Raw genomic sequence first — 21,974 nt, 5'->3', positions numbered from 1 at the left:
TATGTAAAATGAACTCATTGAACTATATCAATTATCATGTCTATGATATATAAAAGGTAATGAAACTCAATATGAATTGTATCATATGAATTAAAATTTTCTAATTTTATACTTAAAAAGAAAATTGAAATTCTTCATGTGTTGTACCATAATAAGTTAGCATTGTATGACAATGAATAATTATGTTTGACTCTTCACATGAGGTAAATAAAAATAGTGAATTGGTTAGTATTGAATTGTCACTTGAATTGTAATACCACTATTACTATTTAGAATTGGCTATTGCAAATAGAAATTATATTAACGTGATTCATGTGTATGACTATAAGAATGGTCTCATATGAATTATTATATTTTCAAGAAATTAATGAAAATATCAAACAATATAGTTGGAAATAAATATTAATTATAAAAGAAGATTTGTACTCAATATCATCAAGCTATCAAGTTGCAACCACAATTCTTGATAACCATGCACATTTTATATGCATAATTAGTATAAAAAGAGTGTACCAATAAGATTAATTACTAATAAATACCTATGGCTTCCTATTGTTAAGTGCTAAATCATAGCAAGTTAACACATCCTCTCATCCTCAACATCTTCAAGTTCATAATCTTTAGATTCCTTACGAACAACTACTTCATAGTTTCCTTCATTATCCTCATAGTTTTCTTCATTAGTCCCTATGTTGTCTTCACTCTAAGTCTACATCTCAAGCTCATCAGTGGCACTACCAATCCGTCCACATCTACTACCACTACCACCACTAGTACATGAGTCAATGTTAGTGGAATTCTTCTTGGAAATACCAATCCCACTATGGTTATAAATATTTCATAGCCCTCTTCTTTGACATTTCTTCCTCCATATTTTGACTACCTTGTCGTAAAGAAATGTGTGGACATCGTACCTAGAATTGTACATCAATGAGAAAGTATCCAAATTGTTATCTAATTTTTTTCTTACATTTAACTTTATGAACCCCAAAGCACAAAAAACTATCTCATTCTCCATCAAACTCAATATCATGGTGAGACATAATTCAGTAAGCTTGCAATATTCTCATATTGAATCTCTCAACATTTCACTTTGATCTAGATAGTCTCAAAGCCTTGTTACTAATCCCTATTCTTGGGGGTTCTCCATAGAATTATATTGTTCCCTCATTGTGTGAAAAATGACCTAAATTCTCTCTCAAAAGAGATTTGTCTATAATTCCATTTATAGTTGCTCTATTGATTACTTCATTTTTGCAAAAATTCTTTATCAAAGTCAATAGCCTATCTTGAAAATTAGTCAGAGAGTTAACACTCCAATATTGAGGAAACACAACAGCCATAGATTCAATTAGTTTATCTAGAGGGAATCTCATTCTAATTTTTGAAGAAAGATAAAAAAAGAATTACTTTTGTAGAAGTTTTTATAGACACAATGATCTTGGTTAAGTCTTCCTTGGTAATACCCATTGCTTGCCTTCTTTTCCAAGTGATACAGAAGGAGCCAAGCAAAGTAACAGGTGCTGAGCATCAGAAAAACTTAGTGGATGCCGAGTGAATCCATAGAAGGTGTTAAGCATCATTAAAATGTAGTTAGTGCCGAGTAACATGATATGTACTAAGCACCAAAATTTGAATAGTGTTGAGCTGCTGCATTATTTGAAAAGTCAAAGATTCACCAGATCAAAGCTGATAAGTTTGTTACCTTAAATTTTGTGAACCAGATGGAAGATAAGGATGATGAGTTGGTGGCACAAAATTTTAGATAAACCATTTTTGGCTGAATTCAAGAGGTTTCTTCATGACATTTTTAGAAGTAACAAGATATGGGTTAGATTCATTGAATCCTACCTAATCCATTCAAATTGAAATTAAAGGAGGGAAGAATCAAGTGGGATAAATGTTTTCCAAATTTCTATTTAAGGAATCACAAGCCAAGAAGTAAGAGTAGCTGGGGTGCCAAAATGCAAAGTTGTTGAAAGATGTCAAGGAGAAAGTATTAAGGAAGAATAGAGCATAGAGACTCTGCTTTGATAAGTGGTCATATTGGAGATTGCACTAGTACATCAAGCATGAACACGTAAGGAGGAAAAGCTTGAAAGGAGGAAAAGCTACCAGAACTAAAGAGACTGAAAGCCAAGAAAATTGTGAATAGCTGAATAGAGATCTAAAATCTGTAAATTAAGTTGTGAGTTGTATAAGGTCAAAAGCCCTTGTTGTTACTCTCTAACAATTGTGCAAGCCTAGGTAAAATCCTATGGACTTAGGTTGGTTTAATATCCATTTGTAAATCCTTTAACAAGGTGGCATTCCAAGTGAATTTTCTAAAGTCCTCTAACCAAACCCGCTTCTAATAGGGCTGTTAAATCCTCTAGCCAAGTCACATTTAATAGTTTGTTGTAGCCTTTAACGGTGCAAGCCTTTCACAAGGCATCACTTTATAAGAGTTAAAATTGAGTAGCATGTTACTAGTGGTTTTTCCCAAATTGGATTTCCACATAAATCACTATGTTATGTTTGTATGTTGATTTTATAGTAACTTCCTAAGTAGGAAAGTTTAAGCTTGGATGCATGAATAGTTTAATAAGCTCATTTTACTTGATGAAAAAGTTTTAATTGGACATTATGACCTTGAATAACTAATTAACCCCCCCCGCTTATTTATTCTAAAGCATTTCTAACAATTGGTATTAGATTCATTTGCTAATTTAGTCTAAAGGTACTAGAAGCAGGAAGATCAATATGTCCAAGAGATAAGTTCCCAAGCTTAACAGAGACAACTTCACTGCATGGAAAAGGTTGATGAAGCTACATCTAGGATCAATAAGTGATCATGCACAAACCTCAATTGAAGTAGAACATGTTGATCCATTTGTACCTACTACATAAGATATGAAGAAAGAAGGAGCACAATTGGACAGTGTTGGAGATTGCCTCTGCCCTCAACTATGCCAAATTTGATGACATCAAGGGATGTGACTCTACATTAAAGATGTGCAATAAAAAGTTTGGGTGGTCATTTGGAAGATGATACTATTAATATAAAATACTTAAGATTCCCAAAAAATAAAAAAGATTCCTAAGTCAGAGGACTAATAATATCCCCATCCAATCTTCAAAGTGGTCATAAGCCTACTTATAAATTTGAAGTTCTTTGATAATAGGTCCTAGATACTATTACCTTGCTATTATTTTGTTTGGGGTTGGAAAGTAAATAGGAAGTGGGTGCTAACATTATAGAAATGGTTTACAATATTCATTGTCAAGCAGTACTAGTACGATATAATTTTATTAGGCAAATTGTGCATAACATGCAAAAAAAATTGTTAATGATTAAAAGTGGTTCCCATTAGATTTTTAGATTCACAACCTACTTGTGCTATCTTTTTCTATCAAAGCATCATAAAATATTTTAATGTAACTGGCTTAAGCTTAATGTTCAAATCAAGTATACTTTTGGTCACTTGTTATAAGCATGAGTGATAGCATAAGGAACTACATAGATTTATTTGACTTCTTCTTGGCATCCTTGTGTCATATAATTAAAGACACTTCAATGCTTAGATTTCTTGAGTCTTGTAGAAATTGCATTCAATTGGGAAGTTAAATATAATTATCTAATTGGTACGTCATGGAGGACTACAATGTGTTAAGGTTTTACAGTTCAATGGTAGAACCCTTCAAACTTATAATAAATGTGATACAGAGGGTTTTTACATTGAAATATGTATGGAAAATGGAGAGTTTAGATGTATTATTTCATGGTAAGTAAAATAAAAGCCATGTTCTTTCCTTTCCTTTCTCATGTGGAGGGTTCACATTTGATAGATCAGCATTCCAAGTGGCACATGTGTTTTCACAACATTTGATTTTGACATTGATTCTTACTAGTAGTATGATCCAGTAAAAATAATTGGCTCAAAGCTTGTATAGTATGGGTACCCACCAACCAAGTATGTACATTAGAGTATCCCATTGATGGAAAGATTTAGAAACATGAACTATTGGGAAGTAATTCCAATAGAGATGGAGAAGTGTATTGCTGAATGAAATATTTTAGTTTAGGAATTTTCAGAACAAATTAGAGAATTGCACAACTAGAATAGAAAACTAGAGCCCATCACATCCTAATTTTTTTACCAAATACTAGATGACCCCAATAAAATGCCTATTCCAAGAGAAATAGAGACTAACTATAACCATTAGGGTTTGACTAAAAAAAAAAATTAGAGAGTTTTGGATGATGAGGAAGAATCTTGGTGAGCCAAAGACCTCTATAGAGTTTGATTCTTTGGACAAGGATAAAAAATTTAGCTAATTGTAGGATGAAGAAGATCTAGAAGTACTAAAACCAATACCTAGGGATGGGTCTGAGGATTATCACAATGGTTCTTCTGCAGATCCCCAAGCTACTCCAAGTACAAGTATAGTCTCACTCTTTTCCTCATTTTTTGTACTCAATATAGAGAAACTAAAAACATGTGGAAGAGGGGCTGACTTGATGGAAAAGATGGGTTTTTTAGGTGTTGGTGGACTAGGGGCTGACTTGATGGAAAAGATGGGTTTTTTAGGTGTTGGTGGACTAGAACCAAGTGGTGAAGGAATTTGGTTTCCACCTCAAACATTAGCTCCAACAAAATATGGTCCTACTCATGTCCTTGTGGGTGAATCATCTCTACACAATTCTTCCACAAGTGGTAGTGCAATTCCTAGTTTTCCTAGTTTTGTCTCACCTTCAATTTAGACTCCACCTACTACTGCCCCTATTTTTAGTGGTGTAAAAAGGACATTACAAGTGGATATTGGCCAAGTTCAACTAGGTAGTGTGAAGAAGAGAGAGGTTATGCCAATGTTTTTCATTACCAATCCAATTTTGACCTCGACAATTGCCATTGATACAATTCCTTTAGGACAAAATGCTTCGAGTAGTCTAAAAACCCCACTAACTAGCGATAGTGGAGCAGGATTAGGAATGGATCAAAGTATAATAATTAGAATGCCGAGCATAGGTGGAACTCAAAACAACTACATCAATGCAAGTGTTATTTGTCCTTTCAAACATCATTTTATGTCTGCAAACCCATATTTTAGTTTCAATTATTTTGCTACAAATTTTCAATAGACCAAAATCAGCAATAGACAAAATAGAAAGGCATTGAAGAAGGAAGCAACTGCTATAGCTCGTGATGAAGAACCTACATCAACTAGGATATTTCCATCTTATGACCCAAATAAAGAATTGACAGAGTTCACGATTGTTGTGCCCCAATAGACAACTAATAATCCACTAAAGAGCCAGATAGATGCATCACAATTACAAGTTAGTACCCTATAAATGGATTTCTTGAAACTAAAAAATGTGGAAAAAGTCAATATAGCCAAAAAGATGAAAAATGTGGTCTACACTTCATTGTTCAAGTTGGAGAGAGAGAGAGAGAGAGAGAGAGAGAGAGAGAGAGAGAGAGAGAGAGAGAGAGAGAGAGAGAGAGAGAGAGAGAGAATGGAGAAGACTATTGAAAAGTTAAAAGAAGACCTTCGAAATCAAAAAGGCATAGGAAAAAGTAGTGACTAATAAGTACAGAGAATTAGAGAAAATAATAAAATATTATTCCAACAAAGAAGAAATTGAACAAAAAAAATTAATGGAGGAAGAACTAGAAATTTTGAAGAAACAATTGGAAGAAAGAAAGCAAAATGAAAAAATTGGTGATGTAAACATGCAGACAGTAGACAAACTAAAAAGGTGAGGGAACAATTGGAAGAAACAAATTAAATAATGGAGAAAGAAAAATATTCCATTGTAAGTTTGTTCAAATATGTGGAGTTTGCAGCACAACTAAACAATAAATTAAGTGAGGACTTGGATAATGAGAGGGAAAAAGAAAAATAGTGGTAAGACAAAGCACGAGAAATAAGGAAAGAAGGTAAAGATGATTTGTCAAAATTATAGGGAGAGCTAAATGAGGTAGATAAAAAAATTAGAAACTACAAAAATAGGTCAAATCAATCAATGGCCAAAATGAAAAATAAAGTGGAAGAAATAAAAGAAATTGTTTTGGGGGAAATTAAAGCATATGGTAATGATTTGTGTGATTGGTTTGAATTGTATGAGAATCTTGATGTTGTTTATCAGGAGATCAGAGAGCACATTAAGAATTTTTTTCAAAAGGAGAGCACTACAAGAAATATTTTAAAACAAATGAACATATATAGTGACAGCTATTTGGCAAGCAAGGGAATTCATGACCTTGTTACTGCAATACTATGGGCAAGCTATATCATTCAAAATTGTCACAAATTGAAGGAAGCATATAAATATTTGACATCATTTTGGAGAATGCTCACCAAGATGACTAATGAAACAAAAGAAATGAAGGGTCTTGGTGTTTTGAATCAATATGCGACTGCAAATTCAATGCAATTCATTACACTAGAAAGTTACCTAAAAGAATTGGAGGACATAATGAGGTCTAAAGTAGTCAAGTTTCCAAGGGATACAACTCCTCAAGGCATTATAAATTGCATCAAAAAATTGGCAAATTGGAGGGCATTATTGGATGGTTTCTTGTATTCAAAAATATCTTCCAAATATTAAATTATGACAAAGTTGCATGTCATTTACCATAACATAACAAGCGTCCAACTTCCAACAAAAGTAGAATGGAACATCCTTGAAAAGATGGTAGAATCATCTCATAGTTGATTGATCATAGTATGTGAAAATACTTTTAATCATTGATTCATTTATATAGTGTTGTATTGTATACTTTATTTCTATTAGCAATGGTTAGATAAGAGTTTCAAGCTTGTGCTTTTTTTCTCAAATAAGATAAATGTAGCAGAATGCAAACGGTGGCATGTTTAATAGGACTCTTAAAGGAAAAAGAAACTGATATCAAATTTAATGCTACTCATCCCATAAGGAAAATTGACCTAAAGCTATTGCTTCTCCCTTCTTACTATAGAAGGGAATTCAGAGTCATTTTCTATTGCAAAGGTTTATAAGTTACGACTATGTAAAATGAACTCATTGAACTATATGTCTATAATATATAAAAGGCAATGACACTCAATATGAATTGTATCATATGAATTACAATTTTCTAATGTTATAATTTAAAAGAAAATTGAAATTCTTCACATGTTGTACCATAACAAGTTAATATTGTATGATAATGAAATAATTATGTTTGACTCTTCACATGAGGTAAACGAAAATAGTGAATTGGTGAGTATTGATTTGTCACTTGAATTGTACTAACACTATTAGTATTTAGAATTGGCTATTGCAAATAGAAATTATAGTCATGTGATTCATGTGTATGACTATAAGAATTGTCTCATATGAATTATTATATTTTCAAGAAATTAATGAAAATCTCAAACAATAAAATTGGTGTTGTGGTATCCACAACACATGCCCCATTCCTCACTAGGAATGGGGACCCCCTACTTTCTTTCGACTCCCAGACTCATAGTTTAGAAATCAGAAGAAGGAAAAAATCTTGATTAAATCAGTTAGAGTGGAAAAAGTTCAAAAAATTTAAAATTTTAAAAAAAAGAAAAAAAGAAAAGAAAAACTCGCGCATGCGCATACTGAGGCGCATGCGCATGCGCATGCAAAGAAAAGAGGGGAGGGAAGTTATAAAATGCCCCCTCCCCCCTTCTTTTTTTATTTTTCAATGTTGAAGAGGTAGAGCTAAGGAGGGAAAGGTGTGGAAACCTTTCCCCCTCCACCTTGCATGTAGGCTTAGTGCTCGTGCGCGCACGACCAGAAGAGGAAGCGTGTGGTGCGGCACTGCGTACGCCCTTAAGGAAGCGCATGTGCCGCACCACTACGACACCCTTCTAGGTCGTGCATGCTCACCACGCCATCGTGGTGCCCTTCTGGGCCCATGACAGCCATTGGTGGTGCGCCCTTTTTGGACGCGTGCTGGCTGTGGATGCCATGCCTAGTAGCACAATGCGCGTGTGCTCCTTCAGGGATGCGCAAGAGCATGCCGCGTGAACACGCCTTCAAGGTTGCACACGGTCACCGCAGATGCCGCACCCTCTTGGGCGCGCAGTGACGTGCACGCATGCCTTCAGGGTCACGCATGGCCGCTACGACGTGCACCTTCTGGGCAGTGCGCGTGCAGCCACCGCCACATTTTCAAACCCCAACTTTTTTTTTTCTAAAAAAAAATAATTTAAAAAAAAAAAAAAATTTTTGATCTCTGAAAAACCAAAAAAAAAAAAATAAATAAATAAAATAAAATTTAAAAAATAAAAAGTAAAAAAATAAAAGGAAGTAAAATAAATAAAGAATATCGTTTTTTTTTTTGTTTTTTGTTTTTTTAATGTTTTATATGTATCCAGTGATTAATCATTTTTTTTTCCTTTGTGATGTATAGGAAATATAATCAAATGGCATCCACATCCGAATCAATAGCAAAACTAGTTGTGTACAAGTTCCAAGGCGTAACCCCTAAGTCATGATTACACAATGAACACTCAGAGATCAAAGACACAGAACTTGGACACATGGACTTGGGAGAATTTTTGAGGGTTTGTAACAACCCAACTGAAAGATCTTCTTTGAGATCCGCCTTAATCTGGTCTAGATTGGTAAATGCAACATCACATCCTAGGACCGTTCAGTCAGCTGTATTGATTTTGACCTTATCTCGACATTTTGTTCTCGTGGAAAGGGTGGTAAAGAGCATCACTGGGGAAGTGGTCTTAGATCTATGACTTGATAATATTGAGAGAGTTTTTCACTTACCTAGAGCTGATCAGTTTATCAAACTTTCATATGAAGCAGCTGAGAGGTGGCATAAGGATCATCACCAGGAGGCCATGGACATCATATATTCCTCGTACTTCATTGAGAAGCCATCTCAGAGAAAGACAATCAACAAAGTAGATATGGCGCAAGGATACATGAAGGATGACATTGGATATTCAATCATTCTTCTGAGCAAAGTTATGGGATTGCCTGCAGTAGGTCATCTCGCTCCATTCATGGTTAACTTCATTGAAACTATCAGACACGCAAAAATGCCACTAGATTGGGCCACCACATTTAGTGAGAACATGTGTGATCAGTTGCGGACAGTAAAGGACAAGAAGAAGTTTTATATGACTTCTTATGTGGTATATCTACTTGCAGCAAGATCCACTAACTATCTCAAATTTTACAAAAAGGGCAGTATGTAGGACCCTAACACATGGTCGTATATAGTTTATACTTAGCTAGTTAAGAAGAAGCTCTCGCCACAAAGCAAAGAGTACAAGATTGTGAATGATGCCTTTATCTTTGCCATCATTCGATTCATCGAAGGCGATTATGGAAAGAGATTGTCTGATGAGGCCAAGGCACAAATCATAGCTCTCGGTGCATATTTTATCCAGTTTTGAACATTTGCATACATTCGGGTTGGTGGTGCATCTATTCATCCAAAGAAGCTCCCAAGGTACCCAAGTGACAAGTTGGTTCTAATGGAAATTTCTCGGCAGATTAAGTCAGCATATGAGAGGATCAAGAAACAACGAAGACCTTGTTGGGATTGGCCATTTGTAATAGGAGCATACCAGGTAAAGAAAAAGCAGGATATCCCAACTTTCGAGTGGGAATGGGAGAACTATCCCCTCGAAGAATATATCTCTCCCCGGCCATTCTTCGACAATGTTGGTAAAGTGGAAAATTTGGCAGGAAAAGAGTTCTACCATGAGGACACCATTGAAGATCATTGGATGAATGCCACAAATGACTATGATGTCCGTATTAGGAATTATTGTAGAATGACTTTATATTTAGTAGAGAAGGCTCTCCATTTGACCATCCTGAATGAGATAAGGCTACAAGATTCACAAGAGCTACTAGATCCCTTATTCAATACAGATAAGGTTGGTGAGAGGCCCATCTTGAATGCAAAAGTTGATAGGGAGGAAGGAGATGATATCAATCATCGAGCAAGACATGTCATTAGAATGACAAAGAGTTGGATCAAGAAACCCTTTCTACTTGATCCGATTTTAAACACAGTGATATTCCATGCACATGCTCACCCAAAAAGGGTAAAGGAGAGGAAGGTCATAGTTCCTATCTTTTCACTCCATCTCCTATCAGGCCAGAAATAGTCTACCAGCTTGATCATCCAGTGGGATATTACCATCCTTTAGAGCAGAAGAAAGAAAAGAGGAAGAGAGCCTCTCCTCAGAGGATCCAGATAGAGCATGTTGAAGAATAGGCCCCTGTGCAGCAACATGAATCTACTTCCCAAGACCCCCGAGACCCTACAATTTCTCATATCCAAGTTGATTTTCCATTACCTCCTATTTTGTCAAGCCAACAAGAAGAAGGAGAGATTCTAGAGACATCCATTCATCTGATGCATGAAGAACCCGCTTCTCCTATGGTTCCACAGAAGCAAAGGAGGCTTAAGGTTAGAATGAAGAAGAGGCAAAGAGTTTGTAAAAGATTAGTGCCTAATCCATCTGTTCCTAAAACCATTCCCGAGGAAGAATCAGATGAGGATGAAATAGAGTCAGATGGGGAGGAAGAACAAGTGCCTTTACAAGGGAGAACTCAGTTTGCCAAAGCCACAGAATTGGAAAGAAAGAAGAATGTCACAAATAATTCACCACCCACCCAAGCTAAAATGGTAGAGCTCTCTTCTTCAGAAGATGAAGTACAATGATGGGTGAATGAGCAAAGAGATCTAGGTGATGATATTCTCTCCATTCCAAATTTTTATTGCATGCCATTGGGTATAGAATTGGTTGGAGATAAGATTAGAGATACTCCTACAAGTGAATCTCAACAGCAAGATTGGACATAGATGCCACCTAAGACACAAGGTCCTCATCCAATGCCTCTATCTTCACCTCAAGCTATAATGGTAGAAAAAGTTTTAGTGACACCTCCACCTATGAGTTCAGAGGAACATGTTTAGAAAGGATCATCATTACAAGGAGAACCAGAACCAAGGACTACTAATGAGCCACCAAAAGAGGCATAGGTAATGGAATGTATACAACAACCTTCCCAGGAAGTTGAGGATCAAACTACGGGATCTACAAAAATTGAGACTATAGAAGAAGAACCCTCTCAACAAGAAACTCCAAGAAAAAGTGATAGAGGGAAGGAGGTAGCTGAACACATCCCTTCATCATCTAGAGCCAAGGTTAAAGAAAGACATATCCCGAGATGGTTTTGAAAGGAAATAATGAGAAGTGCTAAGCATCAATTCCTTGCTTCAGAGGATGATATTTGTGACATTGCAGAGATTTTGAACAAGCCTGACTCTCCGTTACAGGATGCAAAACCATTTGCATTCATTACCACTACTCGGAATTAGGACTTATTTGCACAAGTGGCTCATCCCCTGAAAGGTATAGATGAAGAAGTTGTTAGCCTTCAAGACTATGAAGTAAAGGATATCACGTTAGGGAAACCTACACGGGATACTTCTCAACAAATGATGACTATGGGAGTCAAAGAGGTTCTTAACCACATGGAATGTGATGAGATTGAAATCAAAGCACTTCGAAGGCACGTTGAGATCTTGAAAGGATATCTAGCTGAAGTTATTGGTCCTCTTGATTCTGAACACCCTAAGGAGACTTTGACTACCATTTTTAAAGAAGGGAAAGGTGTACGGCTCAATCCATTTCTGAGAGCTTTTCAGGATTGGTGAGACAACCTTGAGGATAGGGGTATCACTATAATTACAGGAAGTCTGAAATTATTGCATGCTATGCAAGACAATGTTGATAAGATCGTGGCAATTTTGAGGTAGGACTTTAGCATTATGGATGAGGTACGAGTTTGGAGCAAGGATTTGCAAATTATATAGGCCATAAAAGGACAAAGGTACTACATTCTAATTGATGTATATACTGGTGAAGAGCTAGACATGATAGATGATTGGATAGAAAAGATTGTAGAGGGAAATAAAGTGATGGAAACATTGCATGATGAGATACATAGGCTCAAGGACCAATCTCGAGAGCGAATTTTGGAAGTAGAAAAGTTATATAGTGATGCATGCTTGGATATTTTTGAAGATGAAGAATGAGAGAAGCTTTTACCAATTGAGGTAGTTGTAGAAAACTTCAGAAAGACTTTAGAGGAAGAATCCAGTGATGAAGACATCAGACAAGCCTTTAGGATAGAAGAAGCATTGTTAGAGTTGGATACCAAACTTGGGGATTTTGTAGAAACTCGAATTGAAGTGGACAACTATAGACAAAAGGTCAAAGATAAGTATGAGGCTTTGGATCTTCCCGATGCTGCTAAGATTATTGAGATTATAGAGAAATTCAAGGGCAAATATCCAAACATATCTTTAGGATGAAGATGAACAAAACCCAAATGCTAGAATTTCAATTTTGACACTTAGAAATTTTTTGAGATTTTTGACTCAATCGAGGTCTGCAGCTCCATAGGTCCATAGCTCTACAAGTTTGCAAATCCATAGGTTCACAGGTCTGTAGCTCCGTAGGTCCATAGGTCCATAGCTCCGCATTTTCATGTAGCTCCACAATTCAGAGGTGCACCGACAGTTGATTGCCAATTTCAAAAATAACACTTTCCATGCATTGGAAATGCATTTTGATGGAAACTTAATTCAGACACACATCAAGTGAAGGGATAGCTTTTATTTTTGGTGTCTCCATGCACTTCTACTTCAACTAATGGCTTCCTCCTACTTTCTCTCTCATGCTTTCATTTTTTTTTGACATGTAAAGGGCTCATGCATCCAATTAATGAATAAAATATGGATGGAGTCCCTCTAAGCACAAGTTAGATTACCAATTTGTATATATTTAGTTTGTTTTAATGTTTTAAAAGCATTTTTATTGCATCAAGATATCTCTTATTCTCAACACAAATTGAGGAGACAATTTCTTATAAATACCCCATTGTAAAACGTAACAAAGGCCATTGTTATTATGCAATAAAATTATGCTTTTGGTGATAGCATTCGGAGTGTAGTTATTCTTGCCTGAATGTGTCATTGTTTTGTGGATTTTATTCATGAGATTTTGATTGAGCCAAAAGTTTATTGCGTTGTTTCTGGTTGTGCGATCTTTTAGTTCTGGTGTTTGCTACAGATATATGAATTTCGTTGACGTAACGAGCTTGAGAAGAGATCACCCGATTGTGTCTACATAGCTTTTTGTCTCACATGAGTGCACTTTTCATGGCCTTGTGATTTGATGAAGAGTGAAACATCATTTGATTTATTACAAATTCTCACCGACGATTGCATCAATGGATTCTAGGAAGCGTTGCTCCTGTTTTCATTGGTTTCCTACCGATTTCTTCAAAGGTTTAACTCGCAGCGTGTTGTGTTCCATAGCTTATGTCTATTTAGGAATTTCACTTTCAAGTTGTTTGATTTCATGTTATTTTCTTTCAGTTTTGTTATTTTCTTTGCTAACCCCCTATTAGAATAGGACCTCATAGTAGCTGCATTGTTAGAATTGCATTCATTGAAAAATAGAAAATAGAAAAATATTGTTCCTTTGGTGTGATATTTTTGAGACAGCAAACAGATTTTACTTGATTCCAAGGTAAAAGAGTTTTTGGAACCAGCAAAGGCCTCCTCATGAATATTTACATTTATCTTCTACTGAGCAGATTTTGGTATGTTGCAAGACAAACGCTGAACCTTGGAGTGGATCCTTAAAAAGATTTTCTTTTCAAGAAAGGAATTACACTACGGATTCATGTCATTGACCTCATGCAAAATGAATGCCCAATAGTTGGAAATAAATATTAATTATAAAAGAAGATTTACACTCAATATCATCAAGCTATCAAGTTGCAACCACAATGCTTGATAATCATGCACATTTGATATGCATAATTAGTATTAAAAGAGTGTACTAATAAGATTAATTACTAATAAATACCTATGGCTTCCTATTGTTAAGTGCTAAATCAGAGCAAGTTGCCACATCCTCTCATCCTCAACATCTTAAAGTTCAAAATCTTTAGATTCCTCACTAAAAACTACCTCATAGTTTCATTCATTATCCTCATAGTTTTCTTCATTAGTCCCTATGTTTTCTTCACTCTGAGTCTACATCTCAAGCTCATCAGTGGCACTACCAATCCATCCACATCTACTGCCACTACCACCACTAGTACATGAGTCAATGTTAGTGGCATTCTTCTTTGAAATACCAATCCCACTTTGGTTATAAATATTTTGCACCCCTCTTCTTTAACATTTCTTCCTCCATGTTTTGACTACCCTGTTGTAAGAAAATGTAAAAGTATCCAAATTCTTATCTGATTTGTTTCTTACATTTAACTTTATGAACCCCAAAGCACTAAAAAACTATCTCATTCTCCATCAAACTCAATATCACGATGAGACATAGTTCAGTAAGCTTGCAATATTCTGATGTTGAAATTCTTAACATTTCACTTTGATCTAGATAGTCTCAAAACCTTGTTACTAATCCCTGCTCTTAGGGGTTCTTAATAGAATTATATTGTTCCCTCATTGTGTGAAAAATGACCTAAATTCTCTCTCAAAAGAGATTTGTCTATAATTCCATTTATAGTTGCTCTATTGATTACTTCATTTTTGTAAAAATGCTTTATCAGAGTCAATAGCCTATCTTGAAAATCAGTAAAAGAGTTAACACTCCAATATTGAGGAAACACAATAGCCATAGATTCAAGTAGTTTATCTAGAGGGGATCTCATTCTAATTTTTGAAGAAAGATAAAAAAGACTTACTTTTGTAGAAGTTGTTATAGACACAATGATCTTTGTTAAGTCTTCCTTGGTAATACCCATTGCTCGCCTCCTTTTCCTCCTTGCTAGTCACTCCTCATTTGTCTCCAACCTACCATTATAGTCCATTGGTGTGGAAATTCCACATACACTAGCACAAAACTCCCTATCTACATTGATGTACATAGATAGTTGTAAGGACTGTCCAAGTCTGTGATTTTCTACCACTTGTCAAATTTTATATCAAATAATGTTCTATCAAATTGATAAAGATTGTCGAGGGTCAAGATTATTCTTTAATGAATACTATAATTTTATGCAAAAAACATAGACCTTTGTTGGGCCTTTTCCTTTATATCCCTCATCTTTTGTAGCATGGATAGAAGAGTTGATAAAGCTAAGAGCATCTCTAAATCTATCAACTTTGAATGAAGGACTAGATATTTTAGGTTTTTCAACATGTCCTTCTTGGATTTAATGAGTCCAAGCAATGATGGATTTATTGGAAATCTGATTGAAAATATCATTGTTGAAGAATGAATAAGATTGATTGCAAAGAAGGAGATTGTTGATAGAATATTTTCAATCATTGTTTTTTCACTAATGTCAAACCTGCTATTTGTTGGAATGGCAATTTCTTATAAGATCCAAATGCTATCACTTAGTTGATTGATGAAGAGGATTTAATCAACAAGATGTGATAAAATCACCTAAGGGAAAGGTTGACTTAAGGTTTTGTAATGAAGTGCAAGGATTAGTTAGGACAATGGTAAAATGATATATTGAAAATATACTTAAAGATATAGAGGTTGGCCATGTTTAGAAACACTAAAAGAATAATTTACAACAAGGTTGTCTACAAAGGTTAACTGAGTTCATTAGTGAGTGTTGAGAAAGCTAGTTCATGCCGAGCAGATTTTCAGTTAGTGCTGAGAAAATGCAAAATCTAGTGTGTGCCAAGTGACAAAAGGAGTCAAGCAAAGTAATAGGTTTCGAGCATCAGAAAAACTTAGTGGATGCCAAGTGAATCCATAGAAGGTGTCAAGCATTAGTAAAATGTAGTTAGTGCCAAGTAACACAATATGTATTGAGCACCAAAATTTCAATAGTGTCAAGTTGTTGCATTATTTGAAAAGTCAAATATTCACCAGATCTAAGCCAATAAGTTTGTTACCTTGAATTTTGTGAACCAGATGGAAGATGAGGATGATGAGCTGGTGGCACAAAATTTTAGATAAACCATTTTTTGGTGAATTCAAGAGGATTCTTCATGACATTTCTAGAAGCAACAAGATATGGGTTAGATTCATTGAATCCTACCCAATCCATTCAAACTGATATTAAAAGAGGGAATAATTGAGCGGGAAAAATATTTTCAAAATTTCTATTTAAGGTGTCACGGGAAAAGAAGTAAGAGTTTTTGGGGTGCCAAAATGTGAAGTTGTTGAAAGATGTAAAGGAGAAAGTATTAAGGAAGAACAGAGCACAAAGACTCTGCTTTGATAAGTGGTCATATTGGAGATTGCACTAGTGCATCAAGCATGAAGACTCAAGGAGGAAAAGCTTGAAAGGAGGACAAGCTGTCAGAACTACAAAGACTAAAAGCTAGGCAAATTGTGGAGAGCTGAATAGAGATCTGAAATCTGTAAGTTAAGTTGTGAGTTGTATCAGGTCAAAAGCCCTTGTTTTTACTCTCTAACAATTGTGCAAGCTAGTTTAAAATCCTATGGACGTAGGTTGGTTTAACAGCCATTTGTAAATCCTTTAATAGGGTGGCATTCCAAGTTAATTTTCTAAAGTCCTCTAACTAAGCCTGCTTCTAATAGGGTGGTTAAATCCTCTAGCTCGATCACATTTAATAGTGTGTTGTGGCCTTTAATGGTGCAGGCTTTTCACAAGGCATCACTTTAGAAGAGTGAGAATTGAGTAGCATGTTACTAGTGGTTTTTCTCAAATTGTATTTCCACATAAATCACTATGTTATGTTTGTATGTTGATTTTATAGTAACTTCCTAAGTAGGAAAGTTTAAGCTTGGATGCATGAACAGTTTAATAGGCTCATTTTACTTGATGAAAAAGTTTTAATTGGACATTATGACCTTGAATAACTAATTCACACCCCCCCCCTTGGTCTTAGTTTTTCTAAAGTTTATCTAAAAATTGGTATTAGAGTCATTTTCTGATTTAGTTTAAAGGTACTAGAAGCAGGAAGATCAATATGTCCAAGAGAGAAGTTCATAAGCTTAACAGAGACAATTTCATTACATCGCAAAGGTTGATGAAGCTGCATCTGGGATCAATAAGTGATCATGCACAAACCTTAATTGAAGTAGAACATGTTGATCCAATTGTACCTACTATAAAAGATATGAAGAAAGAAGGAGCACAATCGAGCAATGTTGGAGATTGTCTCTGCCCTTAACTATGTTGAATTTGATGACATCAAGGGATGTGACTCTACATTAAAGATGTGGAGAGCCTTGACTAATATCTATGGAGGAGATCAGAATGTTCAAAGAGAAAAAGGAGAAAGCCTTAAAGGAAAGTTTGATGACATGAAAATGGAGGAAGGTGAGAATGTTGCTCAATATGCCTCCAGAATGAAAGAAGTGGTAAGTGCAATAAGAAGTTTGGGTGGTCATTTGGAAGATGATACTATTAATAGCAAATACTTAAGAACCTTACTCCTCATTTATACCATTAGAGTTTTAGCCATCCAAGAGCTAAGGTGTGTCCCAAGAAATCAGTTAATTTTTGAAGGAATAGTATGGAGACTCACTGCATTTGAACTGTCCAATTTTGATAACTATAGACCTGAGAGTCTTGAATCTTCTTTCAAGGCCAAGCTATCATTAAAAGATATTGAGGAGGTGAAACCAAAGAAGAAGAAGAAAAAGGTAAAATATGCATCCAATGATAGCAACACAGATGAAGACGATGTGGAAAAATTAGAAGAACTACTAGCCGGAAGATTTTGCAGAGGCAAAGGTAAATTCAAAGGTAAGCTTCCTATCATTTTTTTTAATTGCAATGAAGTAGGACATTTTTTTTAAGATGCACATAGAGGAAGAACTACAAAGAAGGAAACAAGAAGAAAAATAGAAGAGAAGATGATGGCAGAGATTACAAAGAGAAAGGAAAAAGTGCTACATTATTGAAGAAGAAGATTCTGATGAAAATGATGATGAGGTAGTCTATGCAGCCATGAAGGATGAGTCAAATGAAGATGAGGCAAAAACAATGGTAACTTGTGTGAACAAAAATGACAAGTGGATCATAGATAGTGGATGCTCACATCACATGATAGGATATAAAAGTAAGTTTATTACCTTTACTTAGTATGATGGAAATACTGTTCGATTTGGAAATGATGCTCCATGTCAAATCAAAGGAAAAGGTTCTATTAAACTTACAGAGAAAATCTCATTTGATAATGCATACTATGTTGAAGCATTGAACTACAATTTTCTAAGTGTATCATAGTTAGGCAATGTAGGTTGCAAAGTAGAGTTTGGAAACAAAACTACCAAAATCTATGATACTGATGGAAATCCGATAGGAAAAGGTGAACAATCTAGGAGTATTTTTTTTTACCTAGATATGGAAGATGCAACCTATCTTATTGTAAAACTTGATGATGTTTGGTTATGGCATAAAAGGTTATGTCATGTTAACTTTGATAATCTAATTAGCATTAGCAAAAATAAGAAAGTTAGAGGTTTTCCTAAGCTGAAGAAGCCTGAAAATAAATTGTAAAAACAATGTCAACTAGGAAAGATGACCAAGTAAAGTTTCAAAAGAAAAGTCTACACTTCTATAGAAGTACTAGAGCTAGTCCATACAGACTTATGTGGCCCAATAGAAGTACAAAGCTACCAAGGAGATAGATACATAATGCTATTTGTGGATGATTATTCTAGGATGATGACTGTCATGTTCTTAAAGAAAAAATCTAATGCATTTCAAATGTTTAAGTGATATTTGGCCAAGGTTGAGAAGAAAATATGAAAGAGTCTAAAGTGCCTAAGATCAGATAGAAGAGGAGTTTATATCAAAAGAGTTTGAGACATTTTGCAATGACATAGGAATTAAGAGACAAACATTAGCACCAAGAACTCCCCCACAAAATGGGATTGCAGAAAGAAGGAATAGATCAGTAATAGACTTGCTAGAACCTTGATGATGGAGAAAAATGTTTCTCTGAAGTACTAGAGAGAAGTTGTAAATACTACTATTTACACCCTAAATTGAGTACAATTCAAGCAAGGTACTGTCATGCCAAAAAAGTAAGGACAAAAACACACACACAAATTTTTTATTTTTGACTAATAAAGATAATGGGGGGGGGGTGTCGACAGGTGTTCTGGTGATTAACTAAGATTAAGCAAGACAACATGGCCAAAAAATTTTAGGGTTTAACTATAATGGAACTAATCATGATCAATTGTTACAACCTTAAGGATGGTTTAATAACTAACCCCCTTTTTTTTTTCTTTTTTTTTTTTGATAACTTGAAACGTCGTTATATTTTTTTTAATCATTTACTTCAGGCTTAGTATCATTAATTAACTTAAAATTTATCTCCAACATACTAATAAAAATTTAATTTATATTAATCTATCATTACAATAAAATCGAAGACTAAGGTTAATTCTATAGATCTATAGGTCAAACTACACTTTATTTAAAACTATGATAAATTCAGGTCCAACATTTAAATGCCAATATGAAGTTCAATCTAACTATTCTCACAATCTACAAAACTAAATAATAACATAAAATAAAATACAACTTATAACAAATGATGCTAAATTAAGAACCAACTAATTAAGAACTATCTTAATTAGTACTAACTAAGAACACTAACTACTGTCTGATGAGATAAAACAACTACTGATCTAACCATTACCTAATATCCAAAAAATGTATTAATAACTACTTTAAAAAAAATGGAACTAACTTAAATCCTATCTACCTAACCATTACATTAACAAGTTCTAACTTTAAATACTACTAAGCATTTTAAGACAAACAGTGAACTATCTAAATTCTAATATTTAGCTTAAAACTTTTGCTAATCAAATTTTAAATAAGAAAAAAAATAAAATAAATAATTAAACATTAAACATTCCTAACTTATATAGCAATTTATAACTATTAACATTACTAAAATAAATTACTAACATTTACATTACAATAAGGTACTTGCATTATATTAAACTATACTATCCTAAATCTTCCTCTAAAACAAACATTACCTTCAAACTAATAGTAAACCACACTAACAAATATATAATTTAATATCAATAAAAATTAACCCAACTATACACCATCCTAAGCTAACCCACATCAAACAATAATTAAAACAAAATGCTAAAACCACCTTCCCAAACCCCGAAGGGCAAGTGGCCTATCCTGCCACGCATGGGCCCCATTTCTCCATAGAAACTCCCCTAAACCTCACCCCACGTGCACTCAACCAAGCCCTAACTCAATCACACCTACCCTGCGCTAAATCTAGGCTACGCTTACCCACCCTAGGCCAGTCTCTTGCAGGGTCCAAAGCCTACGCATGGTAGACCTATCCCCCTATCCCGCGCAGGAAGGATGTTACGTAGGGATGGCTTGCATTGGGAGGAGGTTAAGGGCAGTGACGGGAGAGGACGTATGTCCTTCCTGTTAACTAAAACATTTTTTTTTTGCCCTCCCTCATGAAAATGAGGTCAGTGCAAGCATGGAGAAGGAAAATATGGGGGATGGTTGTTGAGTTTCCATCTTCCCCCTTAAATACTTTGTTTTTTTAACAAGAAAACTATCTTCTGCCCTCCTTCAAGAGATTCGACCCCTATACTTGCTGACAGGTGGTTGGAGAGTTTTATATATTTTTTTGAAATTCTTATATGATTCGACTTGTATCCAGTCTTATGGAATTAAATGCCAAAAGATTTATAGTTGAGGGATGGATTTTAAAAGTATTAACATATATCATTGTAGGTGCTTTATATTCAAACTTATTAAAGTTATATTATTAAATGAAATAACAATTATACTTAATTTGCAAGGCAAGTGGGAATATTTGATAGAATATTCTCTGTGACAAGGAAGTGGGAAATAAAAACTTTCCCATACATTTTCCAGAGAGGTCTTTTAGGCCTGGGGGTGCACATTTTGTTAGAAAACCAGTTTTGATTAAGTGTTGGCATAGTATTTTCTCTACTATAAATTCATTTTTATCTTAAGAGTACAAAGGGATATAACTTGTCTTACATCAAATAAATTATGTCTTATTTGCTCATTATGCCACAAGGTGAAACTTCCTTCCTTTCTGAATTCAAGGAATACATGATTTCTAGTTCAATTGATTATATTCAAAATGACACTTAGCAATGAAGGTGTTAACTTTGTGATTGCAAAGTAGGATTTCTAATTCATCTAATTACTTCACCATATATTGAAACTTCAACATCTCAATTTGCATTGTAATAACATAATTGGAAACTTGGAGATTTATAATTTGGTGTCAATATCTATCAATCTATTTTCTCACAACATATGCAAAATTTGAAACCACATATGATCAATACAAGGAGGTATTCATGATCAATTTCTTTCTCTATTATTCATCCTGGTTCAAGGCTCTGTCGGGAAAGAATGAGTAAGAAAACCCGATGTCTTTGCCACTAAATCAAATTCAATTACAATTTACATAATATCACAATTCATTGAGTTTTCTTCAATGCTTCCACAAGAGACTTTTATCAAATGACTTCATTGCATCAAGAGTAAACATGGAAGATACAAGAAACAACATGGAGATAACAACACAAGGAGATAAGAAAATTAAACATGCATTCCCACCTGGTTGCACAATAGGTTCAACAATGAACCAATATAGGGGAAAGGTGGATTTTCTCAATAGGAGAAGTCAATCACCATACCTTCACTTAGCCCTTTCGAGGCTTAAAACTTCAAAAATTTCCATTCTTTCTCAAGGCCCTTTTGGGGCTATATCCACAAGGATTTTCATTCTTTTCCACATTCAAGAATTCTCAATAACAAGGTATGGGATGACAAGTACGGGCCCATACACCCTACCCTTTCTCCCTCCTCTCTCAATGAGAGGAGACTCTACACTATTGAGGTCCAACTAATGCCCTTTCCCCAACCATGGCCACTTCTTCCCTATCCAAGGGTGAGTGTTGCCAAATACATCCCCATGGAAAGCTCTCAAAAA

The sequence above is a fragment of the Cupressus sempervirens genome, chromosome 1 (genome assembly GCF_028749045.1).
Source record: "Cupressus sempervirens isolate cs-2001-9-10 chromosome 1, ASM2874904v1, whole genome shotgun sequence".
Classification (NCBI taxonomy): Eukaryota; Viridiplantae; Streptophyta; class Pinopsida; order Cupressales; family Cupressaceae; genus Cupressus; species Cupressus sempervirens.
Note: the sequence above shows the minus strand (reverse complement) of the source record.